The 22,882-nt window shown below is 38.3% G+C and overlaps 1 pseudogene across 1 annotated transcript; it reads left to right on the plus strand.

Annotated features, from left to right (window-relative positions):
* The first annotated feature begins 12,143 nt into the window (after positions 1-12,143).
* Positions 12,144-13,512, plus strand: LOC308263786 (elongation factor 1-alpha 1-like; annotated as a pseudogene). Its single transcript has one exon. The product of its transcript is annotated as an elongation factor 1-alpha 1-like (transcript).
* Positions 13,513-22,882: the final 9,370 nt, after the last annotated feature.

Raw genomic sequence — 22,882 nt, forward strand, 5'->3', positions numbered from 1 at the left:
TCCCTGGCTTCTGGCAGCACAGGAATTCACTTCAGGAAAATTGATCATTCTGTGAGCACAGGGCCAGCTGCATCACGTGCCAAGGAAGACCTTGCCGTCATCTGGTGATGATAATGAGAACAGAACGATTCAACAGGCCAAGCGCTTACTGGGATCCAGTTTCCTTTAACTGCATCCTTCTGTCCTTACAGCCGGCTACAGTGTCTCTCTACGTGCCCCTCTGTTCTAAGTACACTTGTGCCGTTCCATGGATGTGTGAGGCTTCTTTCCAACAGACAGCCTTTTTTTGCATGTTTGTCGATTCTGTTAGTTTCATCTTGTGCTTTGCATCTCAAAGGAATTCATCAGTGAGCCAACATTTTGGCCAGAAAAAGATAGTGAATATTTCCATTTCTAAGTAGCAGGAAATTGTTACCAAAAATAAAATGTGATTTCAATTCATTGATGTCTCTCCACCATGTGCCTATGCATTTAATTTTTTAAATAAGGAACAAATAAGCCACTTTCTTGGTTGAGGGTAAAGGTTCAGCCTTCATCACATTCATTGAGAATAAATCGTGGAAAATAATTGCAATTTATCATTTCAGCACTCTCCATTTGACAACATTGGATGGAGATATGCTTTTTGTAAAAATAAGGAGCTTAAGTTACAAAGAGCTTAGAGCCATCCTACTCCAACTTAAATGCATATGTGAGTCACCCAGGATATGTTGACAAAGAAAACTCCTTGACTCCAGCATCAGAGGTTTTTTACAGTGAGTCTGAAAAGAAAGACCAGGAATCTACATCCATAAGTGTATAAACTGCACAATTAGCAATCACCCCATATGATTCTTAAGCAGAGGTGTCCAAAATGAACTCTGAAAATACCATGAAACAACCAGGCATGGTGTCACATGCCTGTAGTAGGAGGCTGGGACTTGGAGGACTGGGGGAGTACAGGTTTCCAGGCCATCCTCAGAAACTTAGTGAGCCCTTCAGCAATTTAGTGAGACCCTGTTTCAAAACAAAAAATAAAAATGGCTAGGGATATAACTCAGAGGTAGAATACTCCTAGTAGAAAAAATAAAAATTAAATGAAACTACCCCTAACAACTTTACTGATCCCCCCCAAAATCCATTTGTGCTGGCTCAGCTTTTCTTACTCAAAACTTTTCCACCTTCAAGTATATCCAATTTTTCTTCCAAGCCTTCCATGATTTGGTCAGTAATATTTGTTTGACACCTACTGTATTTAGAGGGACAAACACAGAAACTAAAATGAAGACCCACTGTTGACCTTAGAAAGTTTTTTGCTTGTTCCTCTTAGCTTCTTTACTTCTTTGGGAGTATACCTGGCCTTCTGAACAGAGTTAACAGAGAATTATAATAAAAGCACCTTCCAGCTGGGCATGGTGGCACATGCTTGTAATCCCAGTGCTTGGAAGGCTGAGACAGGATGATTGAGGTTCATGGACTGCCTCAGCTACTTAGGCCTTCTGCAACTTAGTGAAATCTTGTAAAAAATAAGGCCGGGGATGTAGCTCGGAGGTAGAATGCTCCTGGGTTCCATTTCCAGTAGCACAAAAAATAAATAAAATAATAATAATTAAAAAACCATCAGAGGTGCTTCCTAAATTATAGTCTCTTTTTCCCAAAGAGAAAACATGATTTAGGGAAGTGTAACCTGAATACTGTCTCCTCCAAGTTTCACATGCTGTAGCTCTTACCCCCATATGACGATATTTGGAGATAGGGTTATTTAGTAAGTTATTACCTGGTTAAATTAGGTCATAAGCATGGGGCCCTAATGCTATAGAATTAATGTTCTTATTACCAGAGATCTTACCTCCCACCATGCACACCAGAAAAAGGACATGTGTGGACCTACTGAGAGGCTAGGAAGTGAGACTTCACCAGAAACTGAATTTTCTGGCACATCATGAATTTTTAGTCTCCAGACCATAGGAAAGGATGTAATGCCTGTTAGCTGGGCCTGGTGTTGCATGCCTATAATCCTAGTACTTGGGAGGATCAGGGGTTCACAGCCAACCTCCACAATTTTGTAAAATCCTGTTTCAAAATAAAAATAAAAGAAAAGGGCTGGAAGTATAGCTCCAAGGTAGAATTTTTCTGGGTTCAATACCTAGTACCAAACCAAAAAAAAAAAAATTTTAAAGCCATCCCAAATGTAGTATTTTTTTTTTCATGATAGGCCTAGCAAACTAATACAGGGTGATATTTAACTTGTGCTAAACAGAACCAGGAACTCCCATGGAAAACAGAATTTTCATTTGTAACTTTCTGAACTTCATTGCTAAATTTGAAGCTTTTGGACTAATTATTGAGAGACCTTAAACTTGAGAAAAGAGACATTCAGTACCCCTAAGACACAACACGCTCTCCAGGGCTTATCCTGCCACCATCAGCACTGTCCAGGTGCCAACCCTTTCTACTTGGTCCTGGGATTTTCCAGAAGTCTGAGGCCTCATGGGTAATGTATTGGCTCTTCCTACCCCTCCATGAGATACATCTGGTGGATATTAGAGATGCTTACAAAATATGGAGCTACCCTGGCCTCCTGGGTTTTTTCTAAATACTGTCTAAGAGTTCACAAAATCAAAAATATTCCATAAGAAATACACCAAGTCATGGACGCATGTGTGAAAGTGTGTCTTTTTGTTTGTTTTTTTGTTTGTTTGTTTGTTTTAGTGCTACACTCCCAGACCCTATTTTATATTTTTATTTGGAAACAGGGTCACTTAAGCCAGCAAGGCTGGTTTTGAACCTGCACAATCCTCCTGTCTCAGCCACCCAAGTGCAGGGATTACAAGCATGCACCACCACGCCAGGCTGAAGGTGTCATTTTGAATCTCTATGGTGCAGAGTACACATCAGGCAGCCACAGCGAAATTGCTGTGGTCATTGTAATCTTTGTTTCCACACACTCAAGGCAGAGAGGAAATGGGATTATGTAATAATGACCTTGAGGAAGCAGTAAAAGATATTTTGTTGAACACCTTCAATTTTTTAGGTATTCTATAAGGAAATGGATGGAAAATACATATATAGTGCTTTTGCTACATCCTATACTAAGTAGAAAGTACCATGTCTTCAGGAAGTTGAAGTAGCTGTTATTTTCTTTGTTCTGTCTTTCTTCTTTTTTCTCTGTTTTTCTTTACTTTTCTTTTTTCTTCTTATGTGTGTGTATTTGTGTGTGTGCATGGATGCTACTCAGGATTAAACCCAGGAGCATTCTACCTTTAAGCTACACTCCCCAACCCTTTTAATATTTTACTTTTCATTGTATTGGAGATTAAACCCAGGGGCATTCTACCTACAAGCTACACTCACAGTCATTTTTGTTGTTGTTGTTGTTTTATTTTAAAACAAGTTTTCGCTAGGTTGCTGAGAATCTCACTACATTGCTGAGGTTGGCCTCAAACCTGAGATCATCCTGTCTCACCCTCTCAAATTCTTGGATTAAAGGCATGTGCCACTACACCCAGCCATTTTTAAATTTTTATTTGTGTGTGCGTATGTGTGTTTTACTGGTATTTGTGTGTGTGTGTGTGTGTGTGTGTGTGTGTGTGTGTGTGTTACTGGGGATCGAACCCAGGGTCATTTAACCTCTGAACTACACCCCCAGCCCTATTTTATTCTTTATTTTGAAACAGGGTCTCACTAAGTTGCAGAAGGCCTCATTAAATTGCCAAGTCTGGCTTTGAACCTGCAATCCTCCTTTCTCACCCTCCCAAGTACTGATATTACAAACATGTGCCACCACACCCAGCACATTTTTTGAGTTAGAGCCTCACAAAGTTGTAGAGAGTCTTACTAAATGCTGTGGTTGGTCTCACACCTAAAATCTTCCTGTCTCAGCCTCCTAAGTATTTGGACTACAGGAATACACCACTGCACCTAGTTAAAGTAGCTGCTATTTTCAAGGAATACTGTACTCATTTTTCATTGCTAGTGTAACATACTGATGCAAACCTTATGGCTTAAAGAAACACCAATTTGTTATCATACATGTTTTTGGAGGTCAGAGGTCCGACATGGGTCTCCTAGGACTGAAATCAGGTGTCAGCAGAGCTGTGTTCCTGTAGAGACTCTAAAAGAGGGTTCATTGTTTGTCTTTGTCATCTTCTGAAGCCTTTTTGTACTCCTTTGCTTACAGCTCCTTCCTCCATCTTCAAAGTCAGAACAATGTCAAATCTCCTACCTCTCTTTTACTTACAAAGACCCTGATGATAGGAAATACAGAATAATCTTCCTCTTTTAAAATTTTTAGAGTTATTTAGATACTTTAATGAGATAACAAAAATAACATTTATAGTGAGGTTCCTTGTACCCAGTAAGTATTAATTAACCCATATTATTATTGTTGATGTCATTATTGTTAAAAACCTAGACCAACCATTGCACTTTCTTCCATTGAAGGCACATTTTTCTCATTTTATTCTTCAATTGCCAAATCTAGTTCTCACAGTCCACCAGGTCACATAACCGTTTTTACTTTTTTTTCTTTTTTCCTCTTTTTAATTGAGGCATTAAAGAACACTTTCAAAAATTAATATCAATTCTACTCTTTGTCATTGGAGACACACAGTTATTTTTCACCTCAAAAGTTGACTATGTTCTGTGGCTCTGTGGTTGAATTTTGTGTTGTTGGAGTCCTGCCGGTCCTTAGGGTCCTCCTGTAGCTGCTGCTCCTGCTGCTGTTGCCACTTCCTCCTGTCTTTGCCATGTTCTGCATCCATTCTAAGTATAAAAAAGACATGAATACTCTGTATCCTGAAGGAATATTGTTTCAAGTGGCCATGCCATTTAGGCAATCCAATTTAGTTTACAAGCATTGAGATCTAGGCATCAGAAGCTGTGTGCTTAGCTGTAACAACAACAACAAAACTGCTTCCCCACTCATGGAGTCCAGCAGCATTGAGAAAACTGTAGACATTGATGCTAGATAGGGTATGTCATGAGTGGGCTAATTGCTGATGCTAAGACTTCCATAAAGCCAGAATGAAGATTTAGAAACATTGATTCACCTATAATGAGACAATGACAGTGGCGAGTATGACACAGGTGTTTTCAATCTGGCTGTACGCTCTGGAGAAGATGCAGATCTTGGTGTCATGCCTTGTGCTTTTGGAGTAGCACTGTTACTTGGAGCAGGTGATGAGGAAGGGCCCTTGCTGTTTCTATAGCTCATCTAGAACCTTTGTATGGTGTGATGCTCCAGCAACTGGCCGTGCTTCAGAGGGGACCCAGACCTCCTTACAATAAGTTTACCACCAATCTACAAAACTGAAAGAAATCATCATCTGCTTACTTCCCTCAAACAAATAATGGAGGAGAAGCTGAAGGCAACTAGTATAGAGTAGCCACAGTGTGACTTGCCTACAATTACCACATGTTCGCAAAGGAAGAATTTGAAGAGATTATTGAGGTCATCTAAGGAAGTGTGATCCTCACAACTTCTCTGAAACAATTTTAGTTCTTCTAAGTACCCTTTAATTTTATTTCCATCTCTTATTCTTAAGAAAATCTCCAGTGTATGTGTAATTTTGTTTTGTGATATCAGTACCTAAAGACAAGGCATCAATAAAAATTAATTTAAAAAGAGGTAGAGCTTTTAGTAAGTGACTAGGTAATGAAGGCATCTAACTTGTGGAAAGAATTAAGGCCCTTTAAAAAGAGGCATCCCATAGTGTTCAGTTCCCTTCTGACTTTTCCCATGTCCACCAAAGGACACAGCATGAAGAGATGACACAGAAACAGAGAGCCACTCTCACAGACACCAAACCTGCTGCCACCTCTAGCTTGGCCTTCCCAGTATCCCAAACTGTGGGGAAATTCATTTCTATTATATACAGACTACCCAATCTAGTCAGGCACGCCTGGTGGTACATACCTGTAATTCCAATACTGAGGATACTGAGACAGGAGGATTGCAGATTCAAGGACAGCCTCAGCAACATAGCGAGGCCCTCAGCAACTCAGTAAGATACTGTTTCAAAACAAAAAAATGAAAGTCCATAGGTGCCCAGAATTTAATCCCCAGGAACATACACACACACATACACACACACACACACACACACACACACACACACACACACACACTATCCAACCTCAAGTATTGTGTTATAGAAGCACAAACAGACTTAAGACAATGGTCACAAGAGTAAATACATTTTTCTTGCACTCTAGGCTCCACTTCCCCAATTCAAGACCCCAAAGTCTGTGTCCCATCTCCTTCTCTAATACCAGGGACATGTGTTTCACATCTTAGTATGTAAAGGTCAAAGTTCTACCTTGTCTCCACAGGTAGAAACAAATCAGCTTAATAGAAATAGTGTGTTTTGTAGTGGGGTTATATAATTACAAGTATAGCATAGTATGTATTAACAATACATTCTGTACTGAAGCCAAGTTCAGGAGCACTCACTCCTCTGGGGTTCAGATTGTACTTTAGCTGCCACATGATGCAACACAGCATTCTTCTTTTATGTGTCATCTATTGGGGTATGTGATATTTATCTTCAGTATTTGTTGAAGCCTTCTGAAGTGAAGATAATTAATCCTCAATATAGTATGTGTGTATTATTTTGCCAATATAAATCCTAAACCTTACTTTTACACAGCTTTGGCAGATGGTGTTCTATAGACAAAATAATCAAATAAATCAATGACTGAATGATAATAGAAATATTTTTCTTTTTCTGTAATCAAGAGTGGGGGGATGTTGTTCCATCTACAGAGGGTGCATTTTTTACCATCATAATAGCATCAAATTATTTTACATACTCTGTTCCTCTGTCCAAGTGGTGAGCCAATGGCAGAATCATGTTAACCTGAGGCCAAAAAGAGGAACTCAATCATACTCAGCTTTTCACTACTGTCACCAAAATGCCTGACAAGAACAGTTTAGAGGAGGAAAGATTATTTTGATTCATGGTTGCAGAAGTTCAGAACATGGTTATCTGGCTCCAAGGCAGAAACATCATGGTAGCAAGTGATGGCAGAGAAAATCTGCTCTGCTCAGCTGAGCTTATGGCAGGTGAGAAGCAGAGAGAAAAGAGAAAGGAGAAGAGACAAGAAAGAGAGAAGAGAAGGAGTCAGAGATAGACTTGGTCCTCAAGGTCATGCCTTCAGTGGCCTATGTCTTCCAGCCATGCTCTACCTCTGAACCTTGCTGCACTGGGGACATACTTTCAACACAGGAGCTTTTTAAGGAACATTCCAAATCCAAACTATAACATCATGCAAGAGGAAAGTAAAATTGCATGTAGAAAACTGATCCCAGCCCTTGACTAAAGGCAGAGGCCAGACCTGAACACCAACACAGAGTGAACTGGACATCGGCTTTGCCTAGCCACTGATGCCACTGTAAAACATGACCACAAGTGGTCCTGAAACTAGGGAAGAAAAAAAAAGAACAGGGGAACATGAACTCGATGCTGACCAGGTCAAAGGCAGAAACATGAAATAAACAGAGCAGGTCTTCAGAACTTCTCTCCCTTCAGACCTTTTATTATACCACCATCCACTGTTGGTGATCAACAACTGATCAGCAACTGATGGTTGTGTACCTCAGGTCCACCTCTCTAATGTGGTGTATTTGTTTGCAAGGACTATCACAACCAAGTACCATAACCTGTTCACTTAAACAAGGGAAACTTACTGTCTCGCTGTTTTGGAGCCCAGAAGTCTGAGATCTGGGTGAGATTAGAGCTGGTTTCTTCTGGAGACTGTAAGAAAATCTGTTCCATGACTCTTTCCTAGATCCTGTGGCTTGGCAGAAACCTTCAGCATCACTTGGCTTATAGATTCTTCACCCATATCTCTACTTTCTTAATCACACAAGGTTTCCCCTGTGTGTGTCTATGTACCTGTCCAAAGTTCTCTTTTTTTTTTTTTTTTTGGTGGTACTGGGGTTCCTGGAAGCCCTTCTACCTCCGAGCTACACTCCCAGACCTATGTTTACATTTTTATTTGGAAACAGGGTCTCCTAAACCAGCACGCGCGGCTGGCTTCGAACCTGCGCGATCCTCCTGTCTCTGCCTCCCAAGTGCGGGGATTACAAGCGTGAGCCACCATGCCCAGCTAAAGTTTTCTTTCTTATAAAGACACAGTTGTATTGGATTTGGGTTCTATCCAAATGACTGTATTATAACCCAATCACAAAAAAATATTTCCAAATAAGGTCACATTCACATTCATAGGTATTGGGAATTGAGACATCCACATTTTTGGAGAGGACATAATTCAATTCAACCAAACACATGCAGGGTAAAAATATATCTAGTACAAAGCTGAATTGGACTTTATTACTCAGCTTCAAGTCTAAGTGCTCCTTTCTCACAAAATAGAAATTTCTGAAGTCCACAAAGCATCCCAAGTCCATTTAACATGGGCCTCCATGAAATAGAAAGGAAGATGAAAAGGAAGAGGATGCCCCCAAGAGGCAGGCTTGGGTGATGTCCTTACCATCAAGAAAAAGAAAGGAGAGGAGTCAGAGTATGGGTTAACTTGCAAATACTGGTCCTCTAGTAAAACGTAGTCTAATCAGTGCCCTAAATTCTAATAGGCAAGTGAAGATTCTTGGAATGTGCGCTAAATTTAAGTGGCAACATCAGAGAAGATGTTGCCCATTTTGAATCAGAAAAACATTTGTTATATTCATTAAATGGCAATTACCAAATAAGGTTTTGCAAGGATATATATAATCTTTGCTCTAGTCATAGACCTGATTTCCTCAGTTTCATTCTTCACTCTTCCCCTGACCTTATTTTTATCTCAGGGAGTAGAATCTATAAACATTCCCCCTCCAAGCTCCTATGTCCACTGGATTCTTGACAAGTCAGGCTAATGGAAGGTACTGAGAATAGATGGAAGGTCAGGAGGAAGGGAAAAGACCCCCATCTTCGGTTGGCTGCATCCTCTCCAAGACTCAAGTTTCCCCTAAACAGGTCCATTGTGTCTCTAGCTTCTCCAAATGACCTTAATCCCTGGGTTCACTAAGTCCTTCCTTTGTCCTTCCAGCCGAGTAGCATTACTGATTTCTCTGGATTACCTCACTGACCTCTGTTTGGCTTCAGCTTCTCCATGACCAGTTTAACCAATTCCCTGAGTTAAATTCCCTCTGTTAGATTCTGAAAGCAGTAATAATCCCAATAGCAAGGACCACTCTATACCATTCTCCACTGAAAGAAGCAGATAATCTTATAGATGTGGCTGATTTCAGTGCTACAGAAGATAAAGGTAATAAAGGTCTAGAATATATTTTGGGGCCATAATATAAGAAAATATTCAAAGAGTGATGATAACATGCCAAAAGGACACAAAGTCAGCTTAAAAGAACCCCCAATGGAAAAATTATGTACAATTTGATCATATAATAATGACTATAACATGGCATTCCTTCATAAACATACCAAAGTCAATCTATAAGCCAAACATGAGCAAGAGGGAAGGGGAGGGAGTTGGGGAAGTGCTAAATGAGTAATGTGTGTATGTATCCCTCTACCATCTTGTACCCCATTAAGATGTATGATTACAATACACCAATAAAAATTTTTTTAAATAATGACTGTAACATATTATTATCTATTGAATAAATTAAGAAACACAGAGTTGTACATATATGAATCAATAAGTGGATTGAAAGTTTGATGCAGACTAGAATATGTGCACAATCTTAAGGTAACCTTCCCAATCTTGAGGTAACCTCCCACTCATACTTATTAACTACAAAAAGGATAAGGTTTACATAATAGTAAAGAAGCCTGGCAGATACCATACTAAGAAAGTGATGAAATTTAACATTAGTAAATATAGGACAAAATCCAAAGTGTGTTTCACTTGATAAGATGTATTGAAAAGAACACAACATTGTTGTGTGATATTCCTCAAAATCTGCATCCAACTCTAATCATGAGAAAACATCAGAAAAGACCAAATGAAGGGATATTCTACAAAATAATGTTCTATAATCTTCAAAAGTGGTGAAGCCATGAAAGACAAAGAAAACTAAGAAACTCTTTAAAATTAACAAGTCTAAATAAGCCTTACACCCAAATCCAATATGTGATTTCAAACTGGATCCTTGAAACCTTTTGCTACAAATGGTAGCAACTGAATGGAGCCTGTGGATTAAACAGTAGTGAGGTAACAATGTTAATTTCCTCATTCCAATGGCTTTATAATCCTTATGTAGGAAAGTATAATTGTCTATAGTATTAAGGGTGACAGGACATCAGGCCAGTAACTTATAGTTTATTTTATATATGCATCTTTTCTATGAAGTTTGTAATTGTTCCAATTTTTAAAAATCTCTCTTCAAACTTTAAGTGGTTTCTGTTTTCTCCTTACATGTGACTGATATCTTTATCATTTATAGTAAGTTCTTTGGGGAAGGCCACTTCTTTATGTCTTCTACAACACAAGTCCACTGCCTTGTACATAATTAATCCCAGACACATATTTTTTACTTGACATGCAAGAGTTCATTAGTCCATCTTAGTAAATTAGCAAACTTTTATTGGCAGCGCCATTTATCCCAAATGGCTAAGTTGGTCCTAAGGCCCCATATCACTGATCCAACTTTATGGGCTGTGGTCGTATGCTGACCAGTAGGCTTCATTTTAACCTCAGTTTGAGCTTGCATTTGCATTGATTGCCAGGGCTTTTATTAAGACCATTGAATTGTCTTTTATTCTTCTCAGCAATCCCATGAGAAAAGAAAGGTAGATATTTTACCTCTTATAGATGAAGACACGGGCATACGGAGAGTTGTGGTATTCAGCCAAAATCACCTAGTCAGAAGGTGATAGAGCAGGTATTTGAACTCACTTCTTCTGACTTTAAAGAGTCTAGAGTCTGGATGGAGCAAGGAAAGAAATGTGCCTGAAAGGTGATTCATCCAGTCAGTTGTTTCAGAAAGGATATATGTGGCCAAGAATGTCAATAGCATCATCTCCATCAATGAAAGAACATGTTTTCAAAATGTCTACATCCTGAAATTCCTCTTTGACACAGAATTTGGCTAGCATCTAAACAAAGCAAACCTAAAGATCCCTAGGATAGTAGATAACACAGTTGCATACAACTTCACTATAAATGGTAGTAGACATCATAAATGTGGGGAATGAAGCCAGGCGTGGTGGTGCATGCTTGTAATCCCTGCGCTTGGGAGGCAGAGACAGGAGAATCATGCTGGTTCACGAAGCCAGCCTCACTGGCTTAAGAGACCCTGTTTCCAAATTAAAAAAATAAAAAAATAGGTCTGGGAGTGTAGCCTGGAAATAGAAGGGTTTTCAGGAACCCCACTACCACCAAAAAAAAAAAAAGAAAGAAAGAAAAGCAAAAAAAAGAAATGTGGGGAATGCAAACCTGATCAGTGATTTCCAGAAGACTAAAAAGGCATTCACTAACAAATATTCTATAAATTAAGAAATGCAAACATTAGTCTTGAAAATAAAGAATCTTTAGTACAAATATTTACATTGTGGGGGGGAATGCATACATAAATGATGCATAAAACTAAATTAGGCTCTGCTTACATTTTTTGTGCATTCCAAAATTCTTATGATGGGATTCTTCTATTTAATTATCCATGTTGTCAATGTTATATCCCCAATACTAATGAGCTTATCAAGTAAATATTTAAGCTAGAGAGTCAACAAGTAAATAAAAATGGAATAAACTAAAATGTAATCAAACTTTGTGGTATTAAATTTTAATTTCATATACTTTGTTTACTTTGGGAAAACAATACTCATTCACACTAACAAGAAATTACATTCTAACAAGAAACTTAAAAAATACAAAATCAGAATTATTAAAGTTGTTGTATTTATATTTAGTGTAACATTTAGTACCTATACTTTTAAAAAAAGAGGTTATTAAAAAAAAGACTGGTTAAGGAATTAAAGCTTATAGGTCTCCAAAGGTACACTTCAGGATCTGAGGGTATAGCTCAGTGTTAGAATGTTTGGTACACGCAAGGCCCCTAGGTTCAATTTCTGTCTCTGCAGATAAAATAAAAATGCAAAAATGCAAATGCAGACTTCAAAAAAGGAAACTCCACTTTTTTTTTCCACAACGGGTTTGCCACCAGAACACAGGTGTCGTGAAAACCACTGCTAAAAGCCAAAATGGGAAAGGAAAAGACTCACATCAACATCGTTGTCATTGGACACGTAGATTCCGGCAAGTCCACCACTACTGGCCATCTCATCTACAAATGTGGTGGGATCGACAAAAGAACCATTGAGAAGTTCGAAAAGGAGGCCGCCGAGATGGGAAAAGGCTCTTTCAAGTATGCCTGGGTCTTAGATAAATTGAAAGCTGAGTGTGAGCGTGGTACCACCATTGACATCTCCCTATGGAAATTTGAGACCAGCAAGTATTATGTGACTATTATCAATGCCCCCGGACACAGAAACTTTATCAAAAACATGATGACAGGCACATCTCAGGCTGACTGTGCTGTCTTGATTGTTACTGTTGGTGTTGGTGAATTTGAAGCTGGTATCTCCAAGAATGGACAGACCCGTGAGCATGCCCTTCTGGCTTACACACTAGGTGTGAAACAACTGATTGTGGTTGTTAACAAAATGGATTCCACTGAGCCACCTTACAGCCAGAAGAGATATGAGGAAATCGTTAAGGAAGTCAGCACCTACATTAATAAAACTGGCTACAACCCTGACACAGTAGCATTTGTGCCAATTTCTGGTTGAAATGGTAACAACATGCTGGAGCCAAGTGCTAATATGCACTGGTTCAAAGGATGGAAAGTCACCCGTAAAGATGGCAGTGCAAGTGGAACCACAATGCCTGAAGCTGTGGATTGCATCCTGCCACCAACTTGTCCAACAAGTCTCTGCGGCTGCCCCTCCAGGATGTCTACAAAATTGGAGGTATTGGTACTGTCCCTGTGGGCAGTGTGGAGACTGGTGTTCTCAAGCCTGGCATGGTGGTCACCTTTGCTCCAGTCAACATCACAACTGAAGTGAAGTCTGTTGAAATGCACCATGAAGCTCTGAGTGAAGCCCTTCCTGGAGACAATGTGGGCTTCAATGTCAAGAACGTGTCTGTGAAAGATGTCCATCGTAGCAACGTGGCCGGTGACAGCAAAAATTATCCACCAATGGAAGCAGCTGGTTTCACTGCTCAGGTGATCATCCTGAACCATCCAGGACAAATCAGTGCTGGCTATACTCCTATACTGGATTGTCACACAGCTCACATTGCTTGCAAGTTTGCTGAGCTGAAAGAGAAGATTGACCGCCGTTCTGGTAAGAAGCTGGAAGATGGCCCTAAATTCTTGAAGTCTGGCAATGCTGCCATTGTTGATATGGTTCCAGGCAAGCCTATGTGTGTTGAGAGCTTCTCCGACTATCCTCCTCTGGGTCGTTTTGCTGTTTGTGATATGAGACAGACAGTTGCTGTGGGCGTCATCAAAGCAGTGTAGCTGGCAAGGTCACCAAGTCTGCCCAGAAAGCTCAGAAGGCTAAATGAATATTACCCCTAACACCTGCCACCCCAGTCTTAATCAGTGGTGGAAGAACGGTCTCAGAACTGTTTGTCTCAATTGGCCATTTAAGTTTAATAGTAAAAGACTGGTTAATGATAACAATGCATCGTAAAACCTTCAGAAGGAAAGGAAAATGTTTTTTGTGTGTGTGGCAGTTTTAAGTTATTAGTTTTTAAAATCAGTACTTTTTAATGGAAACACCTTGATCAAAAATCTGTCACAATTTTGAGACCCATTAAAACAAAAGTTTAATGAGAGAGGAAAAAAAAGGAAATTCTTGCTTAGCTAAAGTAAGGATTCTAAGCATTGACCTTGTCCCTTTTTCTGATCTCTTAAGTGAAATTAAGACAATTTCCAAAAATATGTAGGTCTGACCCTGGACTTTCTGATGTACAATATGAGCTGACCCACTGTCAAATTCTATAGCATTAGATCCAGAATATGGAAGATAGAAAGGGAAAAGAGACACTGAAGGAAAGTGTCTTTTTTTTCCCTTAGGGTAGGTGTAGGAATCAGGAAAGAAGACTTTAAAAATTGTGCTTCCTGTTTAATTGGAAGCCAGAGTTCAAACAAAGGCCCCAGGTAAAGAATAGAAACCATGAACAGAATCAAAATCCAGTCAACGAACCAGGAAAACTGGTACTAGTTATTAGGAAAAGATCTTATGTAAGTTAAGTATTCATGCCAACCCACTTAACCATCACTGAAAGATTTACCTAAGGAAAGACTGAAGCCAGGGGACACAGAAAAATGATACCCCCATAAAGTAACTAGTATATAATATTATGTCAAAAACAAAAATAAATAAAATGTCATGAAATCTTGGATATAAAAAGGATCATGGATACTATCTTCAATGAACCACTATCTTCCACCCAAATCCATTTACTGATGAGAGCACCTAGGAATAGCAATGCTGAGTAAGTTACCCAAGGATGCACAACTAATAAGAAGCCAATTTAGAACTACTAAAATAGTTATTAATGCCCCAGTCCAGGACTGTCTCTGCCTCCCCATACTTTCCATAATTTAAGTGTAAAGTACAGATGTGTTATAGAGCAGAGGTTAGCAACTTGTTTTCTGTAAAGAAAAAGGTAGTAAAACCTTTAGACTTTGCACCATATGGTTTCATATGCTTAAAACTACTAAATGTATAATGAATTCAGCCACAGAAAAAATATAAACAAATAAATGAGTACAACTATGTTCAATAAAACTTTATTTGTAAGATAAGGCAGCAGATTTGATTTTGCCTGTGGACTATAGCTTTATGACCTTGGCTTACAGAAACAGAACTGCACTTTCTCAGACTACTGATTCTCTGTCTGCAATTTCATCATTTCATCATACTATGGCATGAGTGAGTGTTGAAGAACAGAGCTGTTTTGACCCTTATCCCTTCTACAAAAGTACCTTGGTGGATGACCCCTTTTCAAGAAAATGATTGGTTAACATCTTGATGTGAAAAAAAATTCTCATTTTCTTGGCTGGTACACTTTGCATTGGGATGCTCTTTTGTTGTATGATATGATGTTGTCAAGGCCTAATATCTTGCATGTTTATGCCTTCTTTTCCAGAATATCAAAGAAAGATAGTTCTACAGCCAAGAAAAAACCCTGGCCTCCCCACATCTCTTTAGATCAGGTAGGATGACACTTTCAATCCCTGGATAGGGAGGGCCTACAACACTTGTCAACTCAGAAGAAGCTACAGAAGAAAGAACTTTATACTTCATCAATCCTTAAAATTAAAGGACCAAGCCAGGGCATGGTGGCACATGTTTGTAATTCAGTATTTGGGGGACTGAGACAAGAAGGAGTGTGGTTCATGGATAGCCTCAGCTACTCAGTGAGGCCCTTTGCAAATCAATGAGATCCTGTTTCAAAATAAAGAACAAAAGTAGGGCTGGAGGTGTAGCTCAGAGGTAAAATGCCCCTGAGTTACACCTCCAGTATCACACACACAAAAAAAAGAAAAAAAATTAAGGGGCCAAAGTCTTGGGTGAGAGCAAATGAGGTAGGGTAGAAGAAATAAAATATTAGGTAGAAAGGAGACAAATTAGGAAGGAAAGAAAAATATAGTTTTAAAATCTAGAAAGTTTATAATTTCTAACTCTTTAATCAGAGTGGCCCCTCTCCCTACCTGAGATTTCTGAGATGCTAGTAAACAAAAGATTCATTAGGAGAGACAAGGATATACCACCCAGCTACCACCCACTTTCCAGAAGTGAAAGTCCAGACCTCCACCACAGTCATGTGCCCCTAGTCACCACTCCCCTCTAGGATCCCTATAAAGGAAGGATCTCAAAAACCCCAGGGGCCTCTCACATTCTTGAGCTATCCCAGGCTCTCCCTTAAATATGTTTTCTCACTTTTTCTTAATAAACCTCTGCCTTTATTTCTGAGAAGAAAAAGAAAAGTCAGAATCCCTTCTCAATTTATGTTATGACATCACATAAATTGGGAATCACTAAAATTACATACTCACACTCCAAAGAGAGAAAGGATTAAAAGATAGACACTGGGAAAGTGTTATTAATCAGCTTCTTCTTTTTCTTCTTAGTCATTTAATTAATTAGACCAAATCAAATGGCCAGACATTCCTGTCTATTGATTTTCAGAGTAATCATTAACTACCTATAAATCTCTGCTGCTCTCTGGTGGTAACATAAATTGTTTGAAGACATTCCTCATTTAGTACAGTACAATTTAGAAACTCAGTTAACAAAATGCTTTGGGACACTAAAGAGCTCAATAAGAGTGAGTTGGAGTATTTTCAATTTTTGTAGGCGGAATCACAGTCAAATCCCTAAAATGCTTCTATAAATATTTTCCCTTTGTCATAAATCCTCATGGTTTTCCTATGAGGTCCAAGCATTGGTTTCGCTGACACTTGAAGTTTCTGTGTTTAGGAAGCCCCCCCCCCCACTTAAAGCAGCAGCATCCTAATTGATGAACCATGGCTCCAAAGAAGCCTCAATTTCTCCAGAACTTCTGGCACAAAAGTTGCAGCAGAGAATCAACTGAGATTAAGTGTCTACCTGGCAGCTGGCTGACAGCAAAGGAGTTTATAACACTAATTACAATTCCAAGTGGTACATACAACTGAACATCAGCAGATTTTACTTCTCTTTGGTTCTGAGAAAATGATACTTATTTCCAATGCTTTAATTGCACTAGAGAAACAGATCATCTGAACTTCAGCTTTCTCATCACTTAAAATTGCCCTTCAGGGGTGGATTGACAGTTCAAATAAAGAGACCAGTTCAAATGACTGTTTTCATATTAGTAGGTTGGTGACTCCTGGTGACTCACACAAAACAAAGAGGAAAAAGGTTCCAGGACCCAGGAATCAGGAAGAGTGGAAACAAATTAGGCAGCTCAGATGCTCTATGAGCCTGGGGGCTACACCTGTCCTGCCTGTTGTTGATACAGTCTAGCTCCTAGCACAGAGACGAATACACAGTGTGTTTTAAATTAAATGATTAAAGAGATAAATAAAATAAACATTAGTTTTTATGAAAGTTTTATAACCTATATAATATTCTACAAATGGTCACTTTATTCATATATAAGCAGTGAAGAAGCTGGACATGGTGACACATGCCTATAATCCCAGTACTTGAGAGCCTATGACAGAAGGATCATGGGTTTGAGAGCATCCTTAGTAATGTAACAAGACTCTCAGCAACCTAGTGAGACCCTGTTTCAAGACAAAATATTTTAAAAAGGTCTGGGAGTATAGCTCAGAGGTAGTGTACCCCTGGATTCAGTCCCCAACACCAAAAAGAGAGGAGACAGTGCAGAGGTAAATATGAAGAAGTAATGACAGGGAATGGCATGTTTAATAGAAAAAGAGGTTTTTCTTTTCAAATTCATAATTCAGTATCTCACTTTTTAGTATTATAGTACTACAGAATTTATGATTGAAAAAGATTTTTAGTCTTTTATTGTCCAAAAATCCATTTTATTCAGAGTTAAATAATATCTCTATCAAATAATGTTCACTCAGCCTCTAGTCAAATCATTTCAGAAATATGGAATTCAATGTCTGCAAAGACATTTGTACTGGGGGTGGTGAAAAGAAGTTGAAGTCGAAGGTAAGGGTAGAAAAAGGAGATGTGAAAGTTGTGCTGTTTAACAGGGAGGCCACCAAGCCACCTGGGTCTATGAGCACTTGTGGCTAGTCCAAACTGAGATGCACTGTGATTTTGAAGATTTAATATGAAAAAAGAATGTAAAAAACATCATTAATTTTTAAATGATTACATGTTGGAATCATAGTGTCTTGTATCCATTGGGTTAAATAAAATATATTATTAAAATTAATCACAACTGTTTTCTTCTAACCTCTTTAATGTGGTTACTATAACATTTAAAAGTACTTATATATGGCTCACATAATCTTTCTGATGGACAGCACTGGTCTATCAGACTTATTGTTGTCTTTCAATTTAGTAGAATAGATTTGAGCCACAACTTTCAGAAGTCTGATCTACTTTTAGGGTGGAAATCAAAATCTTTACTTTATCATTTGAATCCTGTCCCCTCTTTTGTAATTATTGTGTCTGTTCCTTGGCTGTGAAACATAAATAATATTTTTCTTCTTGCTACCTCCACAGAGAGTCATAGACTTCTTGTTGTGAGCTTCTCATAATGACAAACTCCTGTTGTCTTGGAAACAAAATACAAGGAGAGCTGCCCCAACTCAGGAATCATCAACATGACTGGATATTCAAACTGCAGGGGGGCCCGACAGCTTACAAGATCTGAAGAATCGTCACAGCTGAAAATAGGAAAGGGTGAAAAGTGTTCCCAGAAATTCCCTGAGAACAAAAATTATAAATCATAACTGAACATTCTTCAATGTACTTTTTACCAAATTGCGATAGCTTACATATCTTAAACAGAAGTCATTATATAGTTTAAGGTGCCTATGAAATTAAGGACACTTATAATCCTATGATATTCAGGACAGTGATAATTGCATTCTTAAAACCCCATTTGAGTATCCTTTGACATGATACTTGTATTTTAGAAGTTTTGGCATTTTTAGTGGCTTGTTGGATTGTCTTGAGACAGTGGGAAAAACATGAAATCAATTCACTTCACTTATTTTATCCCATCATGAATGTATACAAGTGACTTATGAGTGACTTTCACTAGTTTTAGAGAAGATGTACTGTCCCTCATGTACATGCAAACACATACATACATACATACATACATACATACATACATACAGGATAATAAGCCAACTCCAAGAATTTTTCCTTCTTCAGCATTTAGTCTATATAGAATTGGGTTAGTCTGAGAAAAGACCCAAGGTCAGATCTGCTCCCTCTTCATGAGTCCTAAAGGTTATCTGCTTCCAGGCTATAGTTTAGCTCTGTGTATTTGCAATAACAGAACTTGATAACTGAAGCTTTCAAAATTTTAACCATGAAAATGGTTTAGGCAGTGTTTTAATTGCTATGTGATCCTAACAGAGTAAATAAAATAGGAACTACTCAAAATCGTATTCTGACTTTTACAGTTATAAAACTCTTAATTTATTAACAAAGTGGTTGCCATGCATTAAGATTGTCTTAGGTTTTTAAGATCAGAGGAAAGTTTTACCCATTTGGGAAGAATATTTCTTTTGCTGGCAATGACATAAAACAAATACTCTAGGTTCCTTCCAGCTATTCAAATTTAGGTTATTAATCTATTTCATTCAACCCTTTAAGGAGTGAGAACCTTCTCATCCTCATTCTTAACTCTATTTTTCTTGATTTTAGGATGGAGATTTTAATTGACCTATTATAATAAACATTGTTCTATCACTATGAGTTCTGGGTATTCTAGAAAACCTAGTTCAGTTTCCTAAAGAAAGAGGAAATATACCAATGCTGTGTGTATGTCTTTCCCTATCACCTCGAACTTCTTTATGATGTGTGATTATATTCACCTAGAAAAGTTTATTAAACAGCATGATATTGGCACAACAACAGGCATACAGACCAGTATGAAACAAACCCACACATCTATAGTCAATTAATCTTTGACAAAGGGGCCAAACTCATATGCTGGAGAAAAGACAGACTTTTCAACAAATGGTGCTGGGAAAACTGGCTATCCATTTGTAGAAAGATGGAACTAAATCCTTACCTCTCACCATGTACAGGAATCAACTTGAGATGGATCAAAGACTTAGAAATTAGACCAGAAACTCTGAAGTTATTAGGGGAGAACATAGGCTCAACACTCCAATATATAGGCACAGGAAGTAACTTTATCAATAAGACCTCCAAAGCACAGGAAATTAAAGCAAGAATTAATAAGTGGGATGGCATCAAACTAAAAAGGTTCTGCTCATCAAAGGAAACCATCAAGAATCTAAAAATAAAGCCTAGAGAATGAGAGAAGATCTTTACTAACCCCCACTCTGATAGAGGGCTAATATTCAGAATATACAAAGAGCTCAAAAGACTCTACACTAGCAAAACAAATAATCCATTCAAGAAATGGGCAACTGAATTGAATAGACACTTCACAAAAAAAAGATACAAATGGCCAATAGATACATGAAAAGATATTCAACATCATTAGCCATTAGGGGGATACAAATCAAAACTACCTGAGATTCCATCTAACCCCAGTCAGAGTGGCAAGCATAAAGAAACCAAATAACAGCAAATGCTGGTGAGGATGTGGGGAAAGAGGAACTCTTTTACACTGTTGGTGGGAGGGCAAACAAATTCAGCCACTATAGAGATCAGTGTGGACATTCCTTTAAAAACTGGAAATAAATCCACAATATGTTCTGGCTATACCACTCCTGGGTATCTTTCCAAAGGGACTGAAATCAGAGAACTACAGTAACACATGCATACCCATGTTTATAGCAGCACAATTCTCAACAGCCAAAATATGGAACCAACCTAGGTCTCCATCAACAGATGAATGGATTGCAAAGTTATGTGAAAAACACACAATGGAATTCTACTCAGCTATAAAGAACAAAATCATGTCATTTGCAAGAAAATAGAAAGACATGGAGAACATTATGCTAAGTGAGATCAGCCAAGCACAGAAAGAGAAGGGACATATGTTTTCTCTAATAAGCCCTAACTAGGGAGTATTAGAAATACCATAGGGACTCCAGAAAATGGAGAAGAAACCTCAGCAAAGCTGAAATAGAAGAGTAGGAGATGAAGAAGGCTAAGGTTAATTAATGGAGGAGCTACATTCGAATATGTGTAAAAGTATGAATGTAGCATGGTTAACCTGGACACTCACTGATGGGAGGGAATGAAGGGGAAGTAGGGACTGGGAGAGGGCACCAAGCATAGTCTGAGTATATGTCATTTTCAATATGATCCACACAAAAGAAATTTTTTAAAAGTCATTAAAAATAAAGGAAAAAGAGAAAACAATTCTTTTCTGAATGGGAAAATAGCAGTGAGGTTTCTCTTTGCCAGATGTGTGTCTCGTTTATGAACCAAGTTCTCTGGCCACTTCTGATCACAACAGAAGTAGAGTTGTCTCCTCCTTCCATTCCATCAGAAATTGGTCACATAGTATCAAATAATTCTACAAAGCATAAACAATCTGGCTTGGTGATTTTCAAGATTATCCAGTGTTAAAATTACCTGGAAAATGTATTAAAGTGCACAGCTCTTGACCCCATTCCCCTAGTTTCCAATCAGCAGGTCTGTGGTGAGATCTGAAAATCAGTGTTTCTCACATGGATCTAGACAATGCTGATGCTGTTGGTCCAGGGACCACACTTGGTACTTGGAGTTCCATTAATTTAGAAACAGATTATTCTAACAAAGAAGTACAACAATGCACAAACATGAGCAAAAGCTGTTATTTCAAAATTTAGGTTGAGTCTTCTCCTCTGAAAACATTTTCAAATAACTAATATTGAGGTCATGTTGCAAAATATTAAGCCTAAGAGTTCCATATGGTTCAGAAAGCTGATTTTTCTATGCCTGACTAAATGGTTAAGCTGCAAATGCAGAGCATAACATTTGTGTTGAAAAAAATTCATGACCCTGTTGATCATTCCCAGCAGGGAAGCCCTGATAAAATGAACTACATTCCTCAAATTTTAGTCAACATAAAAACAATTTTCATTTCATCAGTTAGTAGTTCTTTTTGTTCTTATAAGATAATTTTTGGCTTAAATACACTTAGTTTCAAGTAACTAAGAAAGCTTTACAATACTATCAAGTGCACCTAGGATTTATATTTAAATCTGGTTCACCTTGAAAAATTGTCTAATTTTATAAATTATCTAAAGTTTTTTCAGTGATGTGTGGACTAGAACTTGTAACATTTATAAGACTTTAAACTTATGACTTGTGATATAGGGCTTTTATAAGACTGGATATTAAAATTTTAAGTCACTTACCACTAAAACATTTACACAGGCCACTAATAAATATTAAGGTGACTAGTGACACCAAATAAGTCTCTAAGGTTTAACTGATCTTTCTAAAATGATATTTGGAACATGACTTTCAGAATATAATGTAAAGTTCTTTTGCCAGAAAACCTTGCTCCCTCATCTCCAGCTTCCCTATTCTCACAGGGCTGCAGGAAGGCTAGATCTAATAGAACACAATGCAGTATCTGAAGAGAACATACCTCTCACTCCTGAAGTTAGATGATGTATAATACCAGAGCTGTCTTGATGCCTCATACATGGGGAAAAACTCAAGACAGCCTGTTAGTTTATTATTGCAACAAAATACCTGAGATAATCAACTCATAAAGAGGGAAGGCTTATTTTAAGTCCATGCCTAGTTGGCTCACTGCTTTGGGGCCTATGATGAGGATGTACATTATAGCAGAGGAGCTACTCATCCCATGATACCCAAGAATCAAAGAGGGGAAAAGGAGATCCCAAGTCCCCAAATCTCTTGCAAAGGCATGATCCCAAATGATCTAACTTCCTTCCACTAGGCTCCACCTCCTAAGGTTGCCATATGGGCATTTGGGAGTATATTAGTCAGCTTCTCATTGCTGTCACCAAAATAACTGAAAAGAACAACCAGAATAAACAAAGGTTTATTTTGGCTCATAGTTCAGGTCTCAGTGCATGATCAGCTGACTTCATTGCTCTGGGCCTAAGGTGAGGCAGATCATCATGGTAGAAGAGTATGGCAGAGGAAAGCTTCTCAGTTCATAACAGCCAGGAATGAGAGAGAGAGAGAGAGAGAGAGAGAGAGAGAGAGAGAGAGAGAGAGAGAAGAGAAGAGAAGAGAAGAGAAGAGAAGAGAAGAGAAGAGAAGAGAAGAGAAGAGAAGAGAAGAGAAGAGAAGAGAAGAGAAGAGAAGAGAAGAGAAGAGAAGAGAGATCAGGA

Source organism: Muscardinus avellanarius (assembly GCF_963383645.1).
Source record: "Muscardinus avellanarius genome assembly, chromosome: 5".
NCBI classification, from domain to species: domain Eukaryota; kingdom Metazoa; phylum Chordata; class Mammalia; order Rodentia; family Gliridae; genus Muscardinus; species Muscardinus avellanarius.